The 24,482-nt window shown below is 42.8% G+C and overlaps 1 protein-coding gene across 6 annotated transcripts in view; it reads right to left on the reverse strand.

Moving 5' to 3' along the window:
- The window catches only part of LOC126480767 (protein slit), an 834,741-nt gene that overhangs the window by 139,863 nt on the left and 670,396 nt on the right, over positions 1 to 24,482 (reverse strand). The window lies entirely within an intron of this gene.

The raw sequence follows: 24,482 nt of genomic DNA on the forward strand, positions 1-24,482 counted from the left end.
AACAGAATCACAATGATTAACGTCACAGGTACGTGTACATCGTATCCAGTCGTTCGTCACCAGCAGCAGACACCGTGAGCCTTGCTGAGAAAGACCTTGCAGAATAACATCGCAGTAGTAAAAAATATGAAGTACAGGCGTTTGAACAAGTTTCCTTTTCGGATCCCAAGGGAAGAACTTTTTCTATTTTTGTAGGGTACGAAGAGATCAAATACCTTCCTGCCCAATACAGGTTTTCTTCAACTAATTCTCGTAGATTCGTGACTTGTGGAGGGAAATTCCTAGTTATCTCATTTGTGATTAAGGGTGTATGTATTTCTTACAAATGTTTCGTAAGCATGTGGTATAACGATCGACACAGCTGGCGCTCTCCACAGTTCTCACTAGAATTTCTCTGCAATGATTCAAACCATATCTGTCTAACAGGAAACAAAGGATGTCAACAGGAAAGAGTCCAAAACTTAGGTGACAGACGTCATTCAGCCGGCAAATAAGGTTCCATCTTAAGGGTCTTACTTTTTCTTACAAGCATCAGTTAAGTTACCTTACCTGAAATTAAGTTTGTTTTGTTCGTAGATGATCCCAGATTTGCGATAAAGAGTTAATCAAGCACAGCTTTAGAAAAAGTTGTTAGTTATATATTCAGGGATATTAATGAAGTGTGTCAGACTTCGAAAAGACACACAACATGCTCGTCATAGCTTGCAAGAGGTTTCTATCCAGCACATGTACAAACGATGAAGAGAAGCAGACAGATGAGGTTGACAGTGACAGATTCTTGGGATTACAATTTGATAACAATTTCCACTGTGAGAAGCCCACAACAGAAATTTTGATATGCCTCAAAAAAGACGACCGTTTCGCTTACGACCTGTCGAAGGAACATTAACTTAACTCTTATTTAGTAAATATGTATAATTATTTTTGATTTTATGGGGTGATATACGTCCTTGGGATATTCATCACTGTGGAAGGAAAAGTATATTTATAAGATTAGAATATAAACACTAAAAAAATATATGGGTTTTGTTACTTTGGCAGCAAAATAAGTGACGATAGCCGGAGGGGAGACGATATAAGACGCAGCGTGGGAACAGCAAGAAAAGCTTTTCAGAAAATGAGGAATTTTTTAACATATACTGACGTAAAAAAATAGTAACACCAAGAAAGAGTTGAGACATTCAAGCGAAAGTTGACAGGCGTGTTTCTACATCTGACAGATGATGGCTATTCAAATTTCGTGCCATTAGCATACGTGTAGCGCTAGTAGCCCACTACGACGAAGAAAATTAGTTTTGCTTCATATGTACTCTGTAACGGTCGTTAGCGTTAGTTACATTTGAGACGTAACTAAGACGACAAAGACATTATTTTCAACACCTCACTGGGTTTCAACGAGGCATGTAATAGGGCTACGGGAAGTTTGATGTTCCTTCTGGGATAGTGCACTAAGGCTTGGCAGGAATGTAGCCACTGTACGTGATTGCTGGCGGCGTTGGTCATGAGAATGTTCTGTCGCAAGAAGACCACTGTGTTGAGCTTCTATCTCTGGTGCATTGCACTGCATCTGCAGTTGCAATTTGAGCAGCAGCTGGTACTACAGAGAGACGCAAGAAGAGCTGGCTCCGGACGGCCACGTGACATTACCAAGAAATGAACAGTCTAAAGAGTACAGAATATAGATTGAGAGTAAACTGAAGAAAGACGAAAGAAATGAGAAGTAGCAGAAATGAGATTAGCGATAAATATTACATCAAAACTGGTGAATACGAAATAGACGACGTTGAGGAATTCTGCTATCTTGGGAGAAAAATAAAGTAGGACGGACGAAGCAAGGAACACACAAGAAGCAAACTAGCATTAGCAAAGTGGACATTCCTGTCCAAGAGAAGTCTGCTATTATCAAATGTCGATCTTAATCTGAGGAAGACATTTCTGAGAATCTACGTTTGGAGCACAGAATTGTAATAAAACGTGGACTTCGGGAAAACTCGGAAAAGAAGAGAACCTAAGCCTTTGAGACGTGGTACTACAGAAGGATGTTGAAAATTAAGTGGACTGATAAAACAAGGAATGAGGAAGTGCTCCGCAGTATCGGCGAAGAAATGAACATATGGTAAACTCTGACAAGAACAAGGAGCACGATGATAGGGCATATGTTAAGACATGAGGGACAACTTCCATGATGCTAGACGTACCTGTAGATGGTATGAACTGTAAGGGAAGGTATAGATTGGAATACATCCAACAGAAAATGAAGGACGTTTGGTACGAATGGCACTCTGGGATGAAGAGGTTGGCATAAGAGAGGGATTCGTAGCAGGCTGCATCGAACCAGTTAGAAGAACAATGAACGAAAAAAGTGGTCTAATGATCGACATCCCAAATTTAAAACTTCAAAGATGTATTTACTTATCTGTCAGGGACAATACATGATATGGCAAAATGGACGACCCCTCAAATGGCAGAAGTCACTACCCTCAAGGAACAGTCTGTGGTCCTATCTTCTGTGACGTGATCACAGAGACTTGGCTCAAACCGTGGACTGCTACAAGTCGATTTTGGGTAGCCCTCAGTTTCAAAATACGCTTCCGGAGAGAATAGTTAGTACACCGTTGTAGAGCTTTCCAATTCACTCAGGATTTATTGTTGCAACAGTGCATATGGACCGCATGAAATGATTACGTTTAAGGGGGGTAGGACGTCAAACGGGCCGATTTGGAGCAGGAGAGGCACCACAGGACATTTTAATTCCTACTGTCTGTCCTTTTACAAATAAATTCATAAAACTTTGTCAGCATGACCAGAAAGGATTCAGGATGTGTTGCTATAGGTACACTTTTCTTCATAAGTAAAGGAGATTCTTCGATGAATTTTACACAGCACACAAGCCATACTCACAGATGTATGAAACTATAGAATTTTCCAAATCTATTAAAAACTGCCTCCCCTCCATGAACCATGGACCTTGCCGTTGGTGGGGAGGCTTGCGTGCCTCAGCGATACAGATGGCCGTACCGTAGGTGCAACCACAACGGACGGGTATCTGTTGAGAGGCCAGACAAACATGTGGTTCCTGAAGAGGGGCAGCAGCCTTTTCAGTAGTTGCAGGGGCAACAGTCTGGATGATTGACTGATCTGGCCTTGTAACATTAACCAAAACGGCCTTGCTGTGCTGGTACTGCGAACGGCTGAAAGCAAGGGGAAACTACAGCCGTAATTTTTCCCGAGGACATGCAGCTTTACTGTATGATTAAATGAGGTTGGCGTCCTCTTGGGTAAAATATTCCGGAGGTAAAATAGTCCCCCATTCGGATCTCCGGGCGGGGACTACTCAAGAGGACGTCGTTATCAGGAGAAAGAAAACTGGTGTTCTACGGATCGGAGCGTGGAATGTCAGATCCCTTAATCGGGCAGGTAGGTTAGAAAATTTAAAAAGGAAAATGGATAGGTTAAAGTTAGATATAGTGGGAATTAGTGAAGTTCGGTGGCAGGAAGAACAAGACTTTTGGTCAGGTGAATACAGGGTTATAAATACAAAATCAAATAGGGGTAATGCAGGAGTAGGTTTAATAATGAATAAAAAAATAGGAGTGCGGGTTCAGCATAGTGAACGCATTATTGTGGCCAAGATAGACACAAATCCCATGCCTACTACAGTAGTACAAGTTTATATGCCAACTAGCTCTGCAGATGATGAAGAAATAGACGAAATGTATGACGAGGTAAAAGAAATTATTCAGGTAGTGAAGGGAGACGAAAATTTAATAGTCATGGGTGACTGGAATTCGTCAGTAGGAAAAGGGAGAGAAGGAAACATAGTAGGTGAATATGGATTGGGGGGAAGAAATGAAAGAGGAAGCCGCCTTGTAGAATTTTGCACAGAGCATGACTTAATCATAGCTAACACTTGGTTCAAGAATCATAAAAGAAGGTTGTATACCTGGAAGAATCCTGTAGGTACTAAAAGGTATCAGATAGATTATATAAAGGTAAGACAGAGATTTAGGAACCAGGTTTTAAATTGTAAGACATTTCCAGGGGCAGATGTGGACTCTGACCACAATCTATTGGTTATGAACTGCAGATTGAAACTGAAGAAACTGCAAAAAGGTGGGAATTTAAGGAGATGGGACCTGGATAAACTGAAAGAGCCAGAGGTTGTAGAGAGTTTCAGGGAGAACATAAGGGAACAATTGACAGGAATGGGGGAAAGAAATACAGTAGAAGAAGAATGGGTAGCTCTGAGGGATGAAGTAGTGAAGGCAGCAGACGACCAAGTAGGTAAAGAGACGAGGGCTAATAGAAATCCTTGGGTAACAGAAGAAATATTGAATTTAATTGATGAAAGGAGAAAATATAAAAATGCAGTAAATGAAGCAGGCAAAAAGGAATACAAACGTCTCAAAAATGAGATTGACAGGAAGTGCAAAATGGCTAAGCAGGGATGTTAGAGGACAAATGTAAGGATGTAGAGGCTTGTCTCACTCGGGGTAAGATCGATACTGCCTACAGGAAAATTAAAGAGACCTTTGGAGAGAAGAGAACCATTTGTATGAATATCAAGAGCTCAGATGGCAACCCAGTTCTAAGCAAAGAAGGGAAGGCAGAAAGGTGGAAGGAGTATATAGAGGGTTTATACAAGGGCGATGTACTTGAGGACAATATTATGGAAATGGAAGAGGATGTAGATGAAGACGAAATGGGAGATAAGATACTGCGTGAAGAGTTTGACAGAGCACTGAAAGACCTGAGTCGAAACAAGGCCCCGGGAGTAGACAACATTCCATTAGAACTACTGATGGCCTTGGGAGAGCCAGTCATGACAAAACTCTACCATCTGGTGAGCAAGATGTATGAGACAGGCGAAATACCCTCAGACTTCAAGAAGAGTATAATAATTCCAATCCCAAAGAAAGCAGGTGTTGACAGATGTGAAAATTACCGAACTATCAGTTTAATAAGTCATGGCTGCAAAATACTAACGCGAATTCTTTACAGACGAATGGAAAAACTGGTAGAAGCGGACCTCGGGGAAGATCAGTTTGGATTCCGTAGAAATGTTAGAACACGTGAGGCAATACTAACTTTACGACTTATCTTAGAAGAAAGATTAAGAAAAGGCAAACCTACGTTTCTAGCATTAGTAGACTTAGAGAAAGCTTTTGACAATGTTAACTGGAATACTCTCTTTCAAATTCTGAAGGTGGCAGCGGTAAAATACAGGGAGCGAAAGGCTATTTACAATTTGTACAGAAACCAGGTGGCAGTTATAAGAGTCGAGGGGCATGAAAGGGAAGCAGTGGTTGGGAAAGGAGTGAGACAGGGCTGTAGCCTCTCCCCGATGTTATTCAATCTGTATATTGAGCAAGCAGTAAAGGAAACAAAAGAAAAATTCGGAGTAGGTATTAAAATTCATGGAGAAGAAGTAAAAACTTAGAGGTTCGCCGATGACATTGTAATTCTGTCAGAGACAGCAAAGGACTTGGAAGAGCAGTTGAACGGAATGGACAGTGTCTTGAAAGGAGGATATAAGATGAACATCAACAAAAGCAAAACGAGGATAATGGAATGTAGTCAAATTAAATCGGGTGATGCAGAGGGAATTAAATTAGGAAATGAGACACTTAAAGTAGTAAAGGAGTTTTGCTATTTAGGGAGTAAAATAACTGATGATGGTCGAAGTAGAGAGGATATAAAATGTAGACTGGCAATGGGAAGGAAATCGTTTCTGAAGAAGAGAAATTTGTTAACGTCGAGTATAGATTTAAGTGTCAGGAAGTCGTTTCTGAAAGTATTTGTATGGAGTGTAGCCATGTATGGAAGTGAAACATGGACGATAACTAGTTTGGACAAGAAGAGAATAGAAGCTTTCGAAATGTGGTGCTACAGAAGAATGCTGAAGATAAGGTGGGTAGATCACGTAATTAATGAGGAGGTATTGAATAGGATTGGGGAGAAGAGAAGTTTGTGGCACAACTTGACTAGAGGAAGGGATCGGTTGGTAGGACATGTTTTGAGGCATCAAGGGATCACAAATTTAGCATTGGAGGGCAGCGTGGAGGGTAAAAATCGTAGAGGGAGACCAAGAGATGAATACACTAAGCAGATTCAGAAGGATGTAGGTTGCAGTAGGTACTGGGAGATGAAGAAGCTTGCACAGGATAGAGTAGCATGGAGAGCTGCATCAAACCAGTCTCAGGACTGAAGACCACAACAACAACATTATAAACTGCGGTAAAAATGCAGATAATAACTGTAGAATTTGAGTTTTTTCTAAACATGAAGTTTAAAATATAATAGCTCATTCATTTTTTCGTAAACTAAAGAAATTCTAGTGTTTCATACGCCTGTAAAAGTATGGTTTGTGACCTGTGCAAAATTCGTCGAATAATCTCTCCTATTTATGAAGAAAAGTGTACCTATAGTAACAAATGCAGCCAATAGTAAGTGAAAAAATGATGAAATTTCAAACATAAAAAAAACAAAATTGTTACGTTTTTGAACTTCCACTGCCAAGAGTGTGAATCCTGAATCCTTTCTGGTCATGCTGACAAAGTTTTATGAATTTGTTTGTAAAAGTATAGACAGTGGACGTTAAAATGTCCTGTGGTGCCTCTCCTGCTCCATGTTGGCCCGTTTGAAGTCCTACCCCCCTTAAAGATCAATAGATCTGAGGTACCACGTATCAACCCATGCTGAAACCCGTATAAGTACGTGGTGTAGTCTCCACGGGAGGCATTGTAGGCGCTGGCTCTGGCATTCAGTCGATTGTGTAGATGGCGAATGCCCTCCTGGGCTACGTTATGTCACGGCTACTCGACCTGTTCACGAAATTCTGTAAGAGTTGTTGGCCGACAAGTCGCACGAGCCACTTTCATCCTATCATACACATATTGGAGACAAGTTCGGAGATTATGCTGGCCAGGGAAGTTGCTGCATGTCTTGCAGGGCACGTTGAGTTTCACTGGCAGTGTGGAGGCGAGCATTATCCTGTTGGAACAAGACATCACCTTCCTCCTGCAAGAACGGCAAAAGAACGGGTTTAACAACATTCTGCCCGTACCGAGCGCTGGTTGACGTCCCTCTAGAAACGCCAAACGTGAACGAGAGTTGTAGGTTTTCGCACCCCAGACCAGAAGTCGTGGAGTGGAGCCACTGTGTCTTCGACGAACACACTCTCCGAAACAGTGCTCACCACGTCTATGTCGTGGGCGCAAACGACCATCACTTCCTTGCAGGCAGAGTGTGCTTTCATCGCTGAAGACCACGGCGCGCCATTCCATCTTCCAAGTAATTCTCTGACGGCACCACTCGAGGCCTGCACGTCGATGCTGTGGCGTGAGTGGATGACGGGCTAAAGGTGTGCGTGCCCTTAATCCACTGCTAATAACCGGTTCACAGCAGTTCGTGTTGACACACAAGCCTTCTTATTGTGCTGTGGTAGCTGCACGGTCTGCCACTGCTGCTCTTACTATACCAGTATCCATGGAGGTAGTCTGTGCTGCGTGGAGAATGTCTACGGGTGTGGAAATGTTCACGTGACCACTGAAACCAGAACCGTTACACAACTGGCGCAGCACGTCCAACTTCTTTGGCAGTTCTCCCGAAGGACCGTCTTGCCACTCGGAAGGCCACAGTTTGACCCTTTTCAAACTCGCTCAGTTGGCTGTCGGAGGCATTTTTAGCGTCTCTGTTTGGCTGTGAGTGTTGCCTATAAAGCAGGGGTTCCCAACAAAATTTTCTCGAGGACCCCGTCATCGAGCATGATTGGTACCTTGTTATATCGCAGTATCAAGTACCCAAAAAAACCAAATTAAGAGTCTTTTTATACGTTTTCTATTTTTGGTACTTAGAAAAAACATTGACATACTCGTTATTGAAAAATATTGAGGTTAAAACTTTTTCAATTTAGCCATCATTGTTAAATTTTTGATTATTGCTCAAAACCTTTGTCTTCAAATCTGGCTATTTAGAATAACAAACCCCCTTAAAAAATAAAAATTGAGTATGAACTGAAAATGACAGGGAAAAAATTAAAACTGACTGTATTGGTCTTTCAAGTGTACTACACTTGACAATGCATTGAGTAGACATGTGTAAAAATAAGAAAACACTAATTTCATACAAGGTAATATTTATTTGAAAAAATACAGTTACAACAGAGTACTCCATCATTATAGTTAGTTTTAATTTTCAGTTCTTAATGAGACGAGTTCAACTTTTTAACCAACGGTCAATTTTTAACCACGCGAACCGTAGCTTCCGCGAAAAACAACGCTTTACAAACACTACTGTTTTAATACAGAATATCGTATGTAAGCAACACGGCCTGTGAAAGTACGTACAATACATTAACAATGGCCGATTGTCGTCTGAAATGCGAGTTTCTACGCAAAGTGACCGTCAGTTGTCAGCTGAAAAGAGGCAGCGCGCGCTGTATAACGGCATACAGCAGAGCTATTTGCCTCTATCTAATTCTAGCTTCGCGCTGGAGTGTGCTAGTGTCAGTTGGCTCTAGGAAGAAGCTAGACGCAGAAGTTAGCGTTTGCCAAAGCTCTGCTCATGCAGGAAGCGGCCAAAACAAAAAAATCTGTTATCATACGAAATATATTTAATATACACTACTGGCCATTAAAATTGGTACACCACGGAGATGACGTGCTACAGACGCGAAATTTAACCGACAGGAAGAAGATGCTGTGATATGCAAATAATTAGCTTTTCAGAGCATTTACACAAGGTTGGCGCCGGTGGCGACACCTACAACGTGCTGACATGAGGAAAGTTTCCAACCGATTTCTCATACACAAACAGCAGTTGATCGGCGTTGCCTGGTGAAACGTTGTTGTGATGCCTCATGTAAGGAGGAGAAATGCGTACCACCACGTTTCCGACTTTGATAAAGGTCGGATTGTAGCCTATCGCGTTTGCGGTTTATCCTATCGCGACATTGCTGCTCGCGTTGGTCGAGATCCAATGACTGTTAGCAGAATATGGAATCGGTGGGTTCAGGGGGGTAATACGGAACGCCGTGCTGGATCCCAACGGCCTCGTATCACTAGCAGTCGAGATGACAGGCATCTCATCCGCATGGCTGTAACGGATCGTGCAGCCACGTCTCGATCCCTGACTCAACAGACGGGGACGTTTGCAAGACAACAACCATCTGTACGAACAGTTCGACGACGTTTGCAGCAGCATGGACAATCAGCTCGGAGACCATGGCTGCGGTTACCACAGACAGGAGCGCCTGAGGTGGTGCACTCAACGACGAACCTTGGTGCACGAATGGCAAAACGTCGTTTTTTCGGATGAATCCAGGTTCTGTTTACAGCATCATGATGGCCGCATCCGTGTTTGGCGACATCTCTGTGAACGCATATTGGAAGCCTGTATTCGACATCTCCATACTGGCGTATCACCCGGCGTGATGGTATGGGGTACCACTGGTTACACGTCTCGGTCACCTCTTGTCCGCATTGACGGCACTCTGAACAGTGGACGTTACATTTCAGATTTACGACCAGTGGCTCTACCCTTCATTCGATCCCTGCGAAACCATACATTTCAGCAGGATAATGCACGACCGCATGTTGCAGGTCCTGTACGGGCCTTTCTGGATACGGAAAGTGTTCGACTGCTGCCCTGGCCAGCACATTCTCCACGTCTCTCACCAACTGAAAATGTCTCGTCAATCGTGGCCGAGCAACTGGCTCGTCACAATACGCCAGTCACTACTCTTGAACTGTGGTATCGTGTTGAAGCTGCATGGGCAGCTGTACCTGTACACGCCATCCAAGCTCTGTCTGACTCAATGCCCAGGCGTGACAAGGCCGTTATTACGGCCAAAGGTGGTTGTTCTGGGTGCTGATTTCTCAGGAACTATGCACCCAAATTGCGCGAAAACGTAATCAAAAATGGTTCAAATGGCTTTAGCACTATGGGACTCAACTTCTGAGGTCATTAGTCCCCAAGAACTTAGAACTAGTTAAACCTAACTAACCTAAGGACTTCACACTCATCCATGCCCGAGGAAGGATTCGAACCTGCGACCGTATTGGTCTCGCGGTTCCAGACTGCAGCGCCTAGAACCGCACGGCCAATTCGGCCGGCGAAAAATCAGTTCTAGTATAATATATTTGTCCAATGAATACTCGTTTATCATCTGCATATCTTCTTGGTGTAGCAATTTTAACGGCCAGTAGTGTATTTTTTATTCTAATAGCATCTTGCGGACCCCTCTGGCACAGCTCGCGGACCTCTGGGGGTCCGCGGACCACCTGTTGGGAATCACTGCTATAAAGGGTAGACACAGTTGGCGGATGACGTTGAAAAAATTATCAGCACACCTCCTATTCCCTAGGTAGCTTATTCCGTTATCGGATCATAATCGACGTCCTTTTTCCAGGTCTACTAATTTTTTCCAGCCTTGTATATGGTGTTAAAAATTTCTTGCTACTTTTGAACTTTTGAGTTGTAATTGCGATCCAGGGACGAAACAGAATCCTGAAGAAGATCCCAGCAGAAGGATCGAAACTTCGGTGGCTGAAACAGTTTGTAGAGGAATATAACGCGGCCTATAAATACAGAAGATCTCACTACCACCAGCGCAGCTGACACACTTTTGCGTCACAAATTCGTCCGCCCTCTTCTCGCGCCGCACTTGTGCCTACGTAGTGAAGACTGGGTGCTTTCAGCGGGATTGGGAGAGCAATAAAGCGGCAAGTGTGCCGGGTGCCGCCCGCTACAGCGGAACAAGCTGTAAGCGCTCCGCTCCGGGCCGTGTCGCGCAGCTCTCGGTCCCGGGTCGCCCTGTGATGTCCTCAGGCGGCAGTTAAGCGCGCTCCGTGTTTGTCCCGGGCCGCCAATACTGGCGGACGAAGAGGAGGCCGTCGGCCATAAACGCCGCCCTCCGCATACATTAAGGCCCCTCTGTCGTACAGCCGGGGCCTCTTTAATGATCCGGCCCTAGACGGCTCCCGGATTTACTGCTACGACCCCGGACCGACAACGGCCGATCGAGCCTGACCTCCTCCGACGACGATCAACACGCTGCGACTACAATATACTTCAGCCCCCGCAGGGCCGCACGAAAGCGCCTCTGTGCTCGCTTGTCGTTCCACTGACAACTACATCTGCAATTTCAATTAGCTTTGCGGGTCGCGGTAGCCTTACCAGATTGGGTGACTGTACTAACGTACATGTAGCACAAAGACTGCACTGTGGCTGAAACGAATTCCGTGATAACATACGTAATCTATCCCTTTACCTAAAAAAAGCAGCCAAGATAAATTTTAACCACTGTCATATATACTGGGTGGTCCATTCATCGGGGCCCGGCCAAATATCTCACGAAATAAGCGTCAAACGAAAAAGCTACAAAGAACGAAACTTTTCTAGCTTGAAGGGGGAAACCAGATGGCGCTGTGGTTGGCCCGCTAGATGGCGCTGCCATAGGTCAAACGGATATCAACTGCGTTTTTTAAAACAGGAACCCCCATTTTTTTTTTTGCATATTCGTGTAGTACGTAAAGAAATATGAATGTTTTAGTTGGACCACTTTTTTCGCTTTGTGATAGATGGTGCTGTAATAGTCACAAACATATGGCTCACAATTTTAGGCGAACAGTTGGTAACAAGTAGGTTTTTAAATTAAAATACAGAACGTAGGAACGTTTGAACATTGTATTTCGGTTCTTCCAATGTGATACATGTACCTTTGTGAACTTTTCATTTCTGAGAGCGCATGCTGTTACTGCGTGATTACCTGTAAATACCACTTTAATGCAATAAATGCTCAAAATGATGTCCGTCAACCTCAATGCATTTGGCAATACGTGTAACGACATTTCTCTCAACAGCGAGTAGTTCGCCTTCCGTAATGTTCGCACATGCATTGACAATGCGCTGATGCATGTTGTCAGGCGTTGTCGGTGGATCACGATAGCAAATATCCTTCAACTTTCCCCACAGAAAGAAATCCGGAGACGTCAGATCCGGTGAACGTGCGGGCCATGGTATGGTGCTTCGACGACCAATCCACCTGTCATGAAATATGCTATTCAATACCGCTCCAACCGCACGCGAGTTATGTACCGGACATCCATCACATTGGAAGTACATCGCCATTCTGTCAAGCAGTGAAACATCTTGTAGTGACATCGGTAGAACATTACGTAGGAAATCAGCATACATTGCACCATTTAGATTCCCATTGATAAAATAGAGGCCAATTGTCCTTCCTCCCATAATGCCGCACCATACATTAACCCGCCAAAGTCGCTGATGTTCCACTTGTCGCAGCCATCATGGATTTTCCGTTAGCCAATAGTACATATTATGCCGGTTTACATTACCGCTGTTGGTGAATGACGCTTCGTCGCTAAATAGAACGCTTGCAAAAAATCTATCATCGTCCCGTAATTTCTCTTGTGCCCAGGGGCAGAACTGTACACGACGTTCAAAGTCGTCGCCATGCAATTCCTGGTGCATAGAAATATGGTACGGGTGCAATTGATGTTGATGTAGCATTCTCAGCACCGACGTTTTTGAGATTCCCGATTCTCGCGCAATTTGTCTGCTACTGATGTGCGGATTAGCCGCGACAGCATCTAAAACACCTTCTTGGGCATCATCATTTGTTGCAGGTCGTGGTTGACGTTTCACATGTGGCTGAACACTTCCTGTTTCCTTAAATAACGTAACTATCTGGCGAACGGTCGGGACACTTGGATGATGTCGTCCAGGATACCGAGCAGCATACATAGCACACACCCGTTGGGCATTTTGATCACAATAGCCATACATCAACACCATATCGACCTTTTCCGCAATTTGTAAACGGTCCATTTTAACACGGGTAATGTATCACGTAGTAAAAACCGTCCACACTGGCGGAATGTTACGTGATACCACGTACTTATACGTTTGTGACTACTACAGCGCGATCTATCACAAAGCGAAAAAAGTGGTCCAACTAAATCATTCATATTTCTTAACGTACTACACGAATATGTAATAAAAAATGGCGGTTCCTATTTTAAAAAACGCAGTTGATATCCGTTTGACCTATGGCAGCGCCATCTAGCGGGCCAACCATGGAGCCATCTGGTTTCCCCCTTCAAGGTAGACGAGTTTCGTTCTTTGTAGTTTTTTCGTTTCATGCTTATTTCGTGAGATATTTGGCCCGGTCACTATCAATGGACCACCCTGCATAACCGTAAGTAGTCAATGCCTAGATCAATACGTAGGTCAAACAGGCAATAATTTTTACACTGCATATATAGAATACATCAGCGCCTTTCGATACAACACAGAACACAAATGTCTAGTAGCCTCCCATATAAAAACACAGGACATCAATCCGTCAGTGCACAAAACAACATTAAGATACTGCATACATAAAACGAAGGACGCAAGATGTTGCTGTATCAAGAACTAGAAATTATTATCAACAGAAAGAAATCTGGGACACATATACTTAACGACAGTCGTGAAACAGATTCAATCAATTTTGCAAGTGGTCTGACAAAATATTTAAAGATATTTCATAATTTATAATAAACTTTCACAAAAATCTGATTAATCTCTTCTATTCTTATCTTGATAAGTTCCATATCCAGTATGTATATGTTCTGTTGCAGTCCATTCATATTTATGACATAAGAAATAATCTGAGAAACAGAGAAACACAATGGCACGTGCAACATTAGGTTCTTTTTCTTTAAATTCACAACCCATATCAGTGTCATAAATCTGAAAGCAGGTCTGGCTGTTAGTTTTCACAACTGAACTGATTTCGATTTTCGATGGAATTCAGTATAGAGATAGCTTGAGACCTGACGAAGAACACAGCCGAGATAAAAAAAAGAAAGACTGACCTCTAAGAGTTTCAAGAAGGGAATGGAAGTCACGTTTTTGCACCAGTGAGCATAAACCAGCTTAAATTATTAAAGTCAGTGGGTGAATGACGCCACCAGTCATAAATACTTTTTAAATGTTTTATTTTAGTGTCATAACCGGTTTCGGGCTACCATGCCCGTGTTTAGATGGCTAATATTTTCAGTTACATAGATGTTTTGATCAACAGCATATTGTCTGCTCCTACGCTGCATAAGAGCATATGAATATTTAGTGTCACTTTCTAAGTTATTTCATTAGTAGAAACATCCTAAAGTTCTTGCATTTATTTGGATACAAAGTGAAAGATTTGTATTCGTTTACATAAGTTCCAGTAGATGACGATTTGTTTTGTTGTGGTCCACGTGGTTTTCAAATCGATGTACGTGCAGCACACATTGCAAACAGCAACACACATTGTAAATGAATTACTGTGGCACACTTCATAATATTCGCAATGCAACTATTGAGCATCACACATGCGCTACACACTTGATGCTTTTGTTTACAATGTAATGATTATCATTAAGCAAAGAAACTAAGACATAATTCATTTCCTATTGACCAAGAACGTAAATAGAGCAAAGATGATGGTGTGGCAAATGCAAAATGCAACATTTTAATAACAGAAAAATGTTTGCACTATAAGAACAAACGTATTATTAAAAGACGGCAGGACGAACTATTTTTGGTATGTCATCTCTTTTTTTCATGGAATTGTCACCGGAAATTCTGACGAAATACTTTAAAGCCAGCTGATTGCATACTACAGATTAGAAATATATATACTCTCATTTATATACATACAGACTTTTGTTTATCATAGTAATTGGTAAGTTAGTTGCAGGAAATACAAAATTAAAAAGCTGGAGGGTGGGTTGAGAGCGGAACATTTGCTCATCATGATAGTCTATAGCCGGCCGCGGTGGTCTAGCGGTTCAGGCGCTCAGTCCGGAACCGCGTGACTGCTACGGTCGCAGGTTCGAATCCTGCCTCGGGCATGGATGTGTGTGATGTCCTTAGGTTAGTTAGGTTTAAGTAGTTCTAAGTTCTAGGGGACTGATGACCAGAGATGTTAAGTCCCATAGTGCTCAGAGCCATTTTTTTTTGATAGTCTATATTTGTGCAATTTTAAATCGATTGATGAAACAGGTTTTTTCTGCAGATTTGGGACTGTTAGGGGTCCACTTTCTATTTGATTTGAGAGCAGCCCAAGGAAATTATTTAAAAAATTGTCTATTGGCTCTAGCTCAAGGTGCTCATTTAAAATGTATTAGGGTGAACTGAGGGTGTGAGCGCGCGCGCACACACACATACACACACACACACACACACACACACACACACACACACACACACACATATATATATATATATATATATATATATATATATATATATATATATATAAAACCAAACATTATGACCAATGACCTTTGCCTACAGTTGGATGCCGCTTTGGGATGTTGCGGGCATGTGATGCACTACGAAAAGTATATAAGTGCAGCAGAGACGGATTGGGGTCACCCTAGCGAAGATAAGGGTTGCAAATCGGGAAATACGCAGACATATGCGACTTTCTCGAAGGAAAGATTATTATTACGCAAAGCCTGTGAAGGAGGATCTCGGTAACGGCGAAACTGGCCGAATGTTCACGTGCTACTGTTGTGAGCATCTACAGAAAGAGACAGACGGACAGTGAAACTACCACTGGCTTTAAATGGCTGGACCTCCACGACTCTTTACAGAGCGTGCGTTCCGGAGGGTTGTCTGCTCTGTAAAATAGGATAGATCTCAGCCGAAAGGGCACAATGCTGATGTGTGCACAAGTGTTTCAGAGAACATTGTTCATCGTACATTGATGAACACCTAGCTCCGCATCAGACCATCCCTGCGTGTTCGCACGTTGACCCAGCGACATCATCAATTACGACTGCAGTGGGCACGGGACTACTGGGATTCGGCCTTCGATCAATCGAAACGTGTCAGCTCTTCGGGTGAATCACACTTTGCTGCACTAGGTGAACGGCGTTTCGAAACGTGCAGAGTGCCACACTTGCGTGGGACCTGTGGTAGTAATCGAAGACACGCTGACTGCTGTGAAGCACCTGTATCCCTTCCTCCTTGACGTCTTCCCCAACGGCGATGTCATCTTTCAGCAGTATAATTGTTCTCGTCTGAGAGCGAGAATCGTGCCACAGTGGTTTGAGGAGCATTATAGTGAAGTCACTTTGATGTCTTGGCTACCAGATTCGCCTGATATAAATCCTGTGGAATCCATCTGGGTCGCTATCGGGCGCCATCACTGTGTACGTAGATTGTTGTTGTTGTTGTGGTCTTCAGTCCTGAGACTGGTTTGATGCAGCTCTCCATGCTACTCTATCCTGTGCAAGCTTTTTCATCTCCCAGTACCTACTGCAACCTACATCCTTCTGAACCTGCTTAGCGTATTCATCTCTTGGTCTCCCTCTACGATTTTTACCCTCCACGCTGCACTCCAATACTAAATTGGCGATCCCTTGATGCCTCAGAACATGTCCTACCAACCGATCCCTTCTTCTGGTCAAACTGTGCCACAAACTTCTCTTCTCCCCAATCCTATTCAATACTTCCTCATTAGTTATGTGATCTACCCATCTAATCTTCAGCATTCTTCTGTAGCACCACATTTCGAAAGCTTCTATTCTCTTCTTGTCCAAACTATTTATCGTCCATGTTTCACTTCCATACATGGCTACACTCCATACAAATACTTTCAGAAAGGACTTCCTGACACTTAAATCTATACTCGATGTTAACAAATTTCTCTTCTTCAGAAACGCTTTCCTTGCCATTGCCAGTCTACATTTTATATCCTCTCTACTTCGACCATCATCAGTTATTTTGCTCCCCAAATAGCAAAACTCCTTTACTACTTTAAGTGTCTCATTTCCTAATCTAATTCCCTCAGCATCACCCGACTTAATTAGACTACATTCCATTATCCTTGTTTTGCTTTTGTTGATGTTCATCTTATATCCTCCTTTCAAGACACTGTCCATTCCATTCAACTGCTCTTCCAAGTCCTTTGCTGTCTCTGACAGAATTACAATGTCATCGGCGAACCTCAAAGTTTTTATTTCTTCTCCATGAATTTTAATACCTACTCCGAATTTTTCTTTTGTTTCCTTTACTGCTTGCTCAATATACAGATTGAACAACATCGGGGAGAGGCTACAACCCTGTCTTACTCCCTTCCCAACCACTGCTTCCCTTTCATGTCCCTCGACTCTTATAACTGCCATCTGGTTTCTGTACAAATTGTAAATAGCCTTTCGCTCCCTGTATTTTACCCCTGCCACCTTTAGAATTTGAAAGAGAGTATTCCAGTCAACATTGTCAAAAGCTTTCTCTAAGTCTACAAATGCTAGAAACGTAGGTTTGCCTTTCCTTAATCTTTCTTCTAAGATAAGTCGTAAGGTCAGTATTGCCTCACGTGTTCCAGTGTTTCTACGGAATCCAAACTGATCTTCCCCGAGGTTGGCTTCTACTAGTTTTTCCATTCGTCTGTAAAGAATTCGTGTTAGTATTTTGCAGCTGTGACTTATTAAACTGATAGTTCGGTAATTTTCACATCTGTCAACACCTGCTTTCTTTGGGATTGGAATTATTATATTCTTCTTGAAGTCTGAGGGTATTTCGCCTGTTTCATACATCTTGCTCACCAGATGGTAGAGTTTTGTCAGGACTGGCTCTCCCACGGCCGTCAGTAGTTCCAATGGAATATTGTCTACTCCGGGGGCCTTGTTTCGACTCAGGTCTTTCAGTGCTCTGTCAAACTCTTCACGCAGTATCATATCTCCCATTTCATCTTCATCTACATCCTCTTCCATTTCCATAATATTGTCCTCAAGTACATCGCCCTTGTATAGACCCTCTATATACTCCTTCCACCTTTCTGCTTTCCCTTCTTTGCTTAGAACCGGGTTTCCATCTGAGCTCTTGATATTCATACAAGTCGTTCTCTTATCTCCAAAGGTCTCTTTAATTTTCCTGTAGGCGGTATCTATCTTACCTCTAGTGAGATAGGCCTCTACATCCTTACATTTGTCCTCTAGCCATCCCTGCTTAGCCATTTTGCACTTCCTGTCGATCTCATTTTTGAGACGTTTGTATTCCTTTTTGCCTGTTTCACTTACTGAATTTTTATATTTTCTCCTTTCATCAATTAAATTCAATATCTCTTCTGTTACCCAAGGATTTCTACTAGCCCTAGTCTTTTTACCTACTTGATCCTCTGCTGCCTTCACTACTTCATCCCTCAAAGCTACCCATTCTTCTTCTACTGTATTTATTTCCCCCATTCCTGTCAATTGCTCCCTTATGCTCTCCCTGAATCTCTGTACAACCTCTGGTTCTTTTAGTTTGTCCAGGTCCCATCTCCTTAAATTCCCACCTTTTTGCAGTTTCTTCAGTTTTAATCTACAGGTCATAACCAATAGATTGTGGTCAGAGTCCACATCTGCCCCTGGAAATGTCTTACAATTTAAAACCTGGTTCCTAAATCTCTGTCTTACCATTATATAATCTATCTGATACCTTTTAGTATCTCCAGGGTTCTTCCATGTATACAACCTTCTTTCATGATTCTTAAACCAAGTGTTAGTTATGATTATGTTGTGCTCTGTGCAAAATTCTACCAGGCGGCTTCCTCTTTCATTTCTGTCCCCCAATCCATATTCACCTACTATGTTTCCTTCTCTCCCTTTTCCTACACTCGAATTCCAGTCACCCATGACTATTAAATTTTCGTCTCCCTTCACAATCTGAATAATTTCTTTTATTTCATCATACATTTCTTCAATTTCTTCGTCATCTGCAGAGCTAGTTGGCATATAAACTTGTACTACTGTAGTAGGTGTGGGCTTCGTATCCATCTTGGCCACAATAATGCGTTCACTATGCTGTTTGTAGTAGCTTACCCGCATTCCTATTTTCCTATTCATTATTAAACCTACTCCTGCATTACCCCTATTTGATTTTGTGTTTATAACCCTGTATTCACCTGACCAGAAGTCTTGTTCCTCCTGCCACCGAACTTCTCTAATTCCCACTATATCTAACTTCAACCTATCCATTTCCCTTTTTAAATTTTCTAACCTACCTGCCCGATTAAGGGATCTGACATTCCACGCTCCGATCCGTAGAACGCCAGTTTTCTTTCTCCTGATAACGACATCCTCTTGAGTAGTCCCCGCCCGGAGATCCGAATGGGGGACTATTTTACCTCCGGAATATTTTACCCAAGAGGACGCCATCATCATGTAATCATACAGTAAAGCTGCATGCCCTCGGCAAAAATTACGGCTGTAGTTTCCCCTTGCTTTCAGCCGTTCGCAGTACCAGCACAGCAAGGCCGTTTTGGTTATTGTTACAAGGCCAGATCAGTCAATCATCCAGACTGTTGCCCTTGCAACTACTGAAAAGGCTGCTGCCCCTCTTCAGGAACCACACGTTTGTCTGGCCTCTCAACAGACACCCCTCCGTTGTGGTTGCACCTACGGTACGGCTATCTGTATCGCTGAGGCACGCAAGCCTCCCCACCAACGGCATGGTCCATGGTTCATGGGGGGGGGGGGGGGGGGGGGGGTACGTAGATTAGCAGCTCGTTATTTACGCGAATTATTTGATCTATGCATAGACATCTAATGCCACATACCTCCACAAACCTACCAACAAACTGTCGGATCCGTGATGCCCGACAGACAAGCTATTACGCACATTGTCATAATATTTTGCTCAAATCTGTCTGATGAAACCCGGATTTACGGCTACTTTATTTAGGAGACGTCTGCAGAACGATACCCGATTTTGGAAATCGTTTCCGTATAGCTGCTGGTGTAGGTGTAGCTTAAAGGGAAGCCACTTTCGTTCCTTCAGAGTCCTTTGTACAAAAGATCTCGATATGAGAAATTACTACAGCGACGTAATGATACGTCATGGTGGTACAATCGTTTGTTGTGAGATAACCTGGTTGAAGTTCGGTTTCACGCCGAAAAAATTCACGCTTTCCTAGACAGTAGCACAGCAGTGTAACTAAGTGTCTTTAGCAATAGTTTTCATATTTCACAATCTGTAGATCACTTTTTCAATATGACTGCCATATGTTTTTTGGATCTGTACAAAAATAGTTTTCTGCTGAAATTCTCGTAATTTGTTCGACTGTAGGAAGTGGTGGATAGTGCTCCCACACCAGCAGCAGCAATTTGATGCGTAAATGCAGTAAGAAGCAATCAATGTGCTCCATTCACAGGAAGTTCCATGACGTCTGAGAGTCACAAAATATTCTGTGTGTGGAGGCATTGAAATCTCCACGGATTGCTTCGAACAAGACAGGGACAGGACAGGACATCTACGGTAAGTTACGTGACGTCGGAGAGTCACGTGATGTTTTTTTCGCTCGAGTGTTCAGAGACAAATCCAAGCAGACTAGCCTCCTCTGGTTTGGACAGGTGGGCTGCTGTCCCCCACCCACCATTGTGGCTCCAGACCAGCAGTTGTGAGACATCGAAAATTCACCGAAAATTCCAGCCATTTTTCCACGTCTGTAGGACAGTGCTTCGAATTCTAGAAGAATTTTTTAAACATCCGATGTGCTGCGTGTCTATTTTTTCGTAATCTGTTATGGATTTCGAAATATGTCATGAACTTTAAGATATGTAGTTGTTCTGATTTCCCCATCTGTGCTCAGACACGAGTGTTGGTTTCCCATTGTAGAGCTTGCTTTGAAAAGTTAGGAAAATAAAAAATAAGTGGCTTATCAAATATTAACTAAGCCCACTCAGCGTTTCAGAGATGTGATGAACATCACACTAGCATGTTCGTGTAGTCCGATTTTTTAACATCACTGCAGTGCTCGTTTCTCAGTAATTTCTAGGCATATACCAGTTTTAGGGATTGTTTCAGTTACCGTTTTAGACTGGGGCTTTTTTCTGCCAGTTCAAAAGTGGAGCAGATAGATTTATTTCGACTTGTAGGTGAAGGGAGCGTGCTGTGAAGAATTTTTATTTTGAGTTCGCTTGCCATTAGGTTTCAGTGGTGTCATAATTTTTTCAGCAGGTAGCACCAGCTGTGTGACATCATCAATTCTGAGCCGTATTGCGATTTTAGACACTCACTGTGTAGCACTATACATATAGATGTGTATACATACACTAACCAGAGAGGCAGCTGGACAGAGACTGACCGTTTCCCACTATTTCCAGGGGAGGGGTGGTGGTGAGAGGTGGGTGAGGTCGAGTCTGGGGGGACGGGTGAAGGAGGCCGACAGTGCCCTCTAGTGAATATGGTGCAAACCAGATCAGTTGGTCCCTGCACGTCAAGGCAAACACAGGTCTCTGAGTTAGGTTACTGAAGGCATCCCACTTGAGCCATAAATAAATAAATAAATAATTTAATTAAATATCCTGCCTTCCTCTCCAGCTCAGAATTACATTTTCACACCAAAAATAAATAATGTACACTAACCTAACCTTCCTCTCCAGCAGCTGGTCAGAGACCATTTCCCACCATTTCCAGGAGTGATGGCATAGAAGGGGAGGGGGGAGGGAGGATGGGGGAGGGAAGTTAGGCCTTGACATCAGGGCTACATTTCTCATCTATGGCCACTATCTTGGATCCGCCATCTTGAATACATTTGGCAACAATGCAAGCTGTCCCAGAAATCGCCTAGCTCAACTACTGAGTTGTAGCCCATTAGACTCCTTTTGTCCGTAAGCTGAATGTGATTTTTTCAGAAGCAACGAATCAGAGCACAGATAACAGGATTTTTTTAAGAAGTTTGTTTTGTGTGCAAGGCAATTCCTGCACAAGTCCCAGCAGAAGTGTTGCGAAACATAGCCCTTCTTGGAATGCAGTGAGGTGAGAACAGGGCTTCAGATTCTACACGTTCTGTTAATTCATCCAGTTTGTGCTAGAAAATAACTTGTAGCTCTGTGACGAAGAGGATGAAATTTTTTCTGCTTAGAGAAGATAATAGCACCAGCAATGCTCTCCATCTAAAAAGGCACCATACGAAGTGTCGTACACTTCGAGAGTGTCATTCAGTAATTCTCTGCGCTTAAGGACAATATAACGATATGTTTACGTAATGTGTATACATAAACATACAGCTATAAATGTCCCTGTTCCGGCGCCAATTATATGTTTACGTAATGTGTATACATAAACATACAGTTATAAATGTCCCAGTTCGTAGTCGCTAATTATAACAATATGTTTACTTTTGTGCTGTAACATATAGCTATAATCAGTGGTGGAAATATATTTGCGAACGCCGACCGTGTGCGGCTGTTTCTTGTTGGATCGTCTGATCAGTCGCAAGTTGCATTGCAGAGGAGAGTAAATGCCTATTCAAAATATAATTATTTTTGGATAGCTCAACACGAATTTCCTAAGGGACCGTAGTTTATCATGCATTTACCAGTAGAATATGGCGCGGAGAAAATATTTCGCCGCATGCAACTTCCGTCCGATCTCGACGAAAGAATTCGTGACTGTGAACTTTCTATTTGGCAGAAACAAAGAAAATTAAATAACTTCATAAAGGAGTGAGACATAGATTCTATAATAAATAAATAGTCCATACACCAGTTCCATTTAACTCTGAATTTATGGCAATTAATAGATGAACTTACACTGCAATGAAGGATTTAACATGGATGCCGTTTTGACTGGCACTTCTCTTCTCGTAATGAAAATAATTCCTTTGACGTTTTCACATACACGTCGCACAATAAATCTACTGCTATGCAATATTGCACTTTCAGTATTGCACTTTTACTTTACACTAAAATAATATTATTTTTAACGATAATAATACGGCGGCAAGTTATAAGAGAAAAATGAGTAACTGTTCATCGAGAATATCTCGTACATAAAAAAAAGTGTAAAAGTGTTCTTCTTCTGTCGGTTTTTCGCGCCGCGGTTTTCAAAGTCAATAACTCACTGCATCTCTGACGGCGCTTAACAATAAACAAGTTACGTGACACGTCGTTCACCTTTTACACTTTCGCAACATTATTTGCTAACCGTAGCGACTGCTCGATTAGTGAATGATTTGAAATGATAGGGCAATCACATAATGTTACAACAACTACAAGCATCCAGCGCAAAGCACATGTATTTTCGTATTGCATTAATTATTTGTAACTCAAACCCACCTACAAGAAAAGAGAAAAAAGAAGAATACGAAGATTCACTACTAGAAGCAGCGAGGCTGGTAACAGCATTACGTGGAAATCACGTAGATTATTTTGTAAACAAGAAGATGTCACGGTTCATTTACGTTGGTCAGAATGCAGCCATCCGACAGGACGACAAACACAAAATGTCCTACGCCGCTGTACGCACGGCTCTCCTCATTAGTGAGTGCTTGTACTGCCACCAGACGGAACTTTATTTGTATTCTCATGATAGTCCTTGCCCTGAGGAATACAGGGTGAGTCACCTAACATTACCGCTGGATATATTTCGTAAACCACATCAAATACTGACGAACCGATTCCACAGACCGAACGTGAGGAGAGGGGCTAGTGTAATTGTTTAATACAAAACATACAAAAATTCACGGAAGTATGTTTTTTAACACAAACCTACGTTTTTTTTAAAAAATGGAACCACGTTAGTTTTGTTAGCACATCTGAACATATAAACAAATACGTAATCAGTGTCGTTTGTTACATTGTAAAATGTTAATTACATGCGGAGATATTGTAACCTAAAGTTGACGCTTGAAACCTCCGACGTTCAGTTACGTGTTGTAACAAACACGGGCCACGGTCGGCGAGCAGCATCTGAAGGGACATGTTTACGATGACGACCGTGTTTACGAGTGTGGCTGTAATGCACTGTTTGGTTTGGTCTAGCTGTCGCAGTGTCCGCATGTAGCGCTTGCTGCTATTGTTATTCTGCATTCGTCTCCGCACGCAGACCAACTGTAGTACACCGTGTTACCAGACGTCTGTGATAGTGTAGTGTTGTAGGAACTGTGACCATGGTGTATTCGAACTCTGAAAAGGCGGAGATGATACTCATCTATGGCGAGTGTCGACGAATTGCAGCTGAAGCCTGCAGGGTGTGTGCAGAACGGTACCCGGACAGAGAGCATCCAACGTGCCGCACATTGCAAAACGTCTACCGCCAACTGTATGCAACAGGTATGGTCGTAGCACGCAAACGGGTCCGTAACAGGACCGTCACAGGACAAGCGGGTGCAGTTGGTGTGTTAGCTGCTGTTGCCATGAACCCACACATGAGTACACGGTACATTGCGAGAGCCGGTGGACTGAGTCAAAGTAGTGTCATGCGCTTACTGCATCGTCACCGCTTTCACCCGTTTCATGTGTCGCTACATCAGCAATTACATGGTGATGACTTTAATCATCGAGTGCAATTCTGTCAATGGACATTAACAGAGAATGCGTTGCAGTTCTACCTGTTTACCGATGAAGCGGGTTTCACAAACCACGGGGCGGTGAATCTACGGAACATGCATTACTGGTCCGTGGACAATCCTCGCTGGCTCAGACAGGTAGAGCGAC

Source organism: Schistocerca serialis, chromosome 5 (assembly GCF_023864345.2).
Source record: "Schistocerca serialis cubense isolate TAMUIC-IGC-003099 chromosome 5, iqSchSeri2.2, whole genome shotgun sequence".
Taxonomy (NCBI): Eukaryota; Metazoa; Arthropoda; class Insecta; order Orthoptera; family Acrididae; genus Schistocerca; species Schistocerca serialis.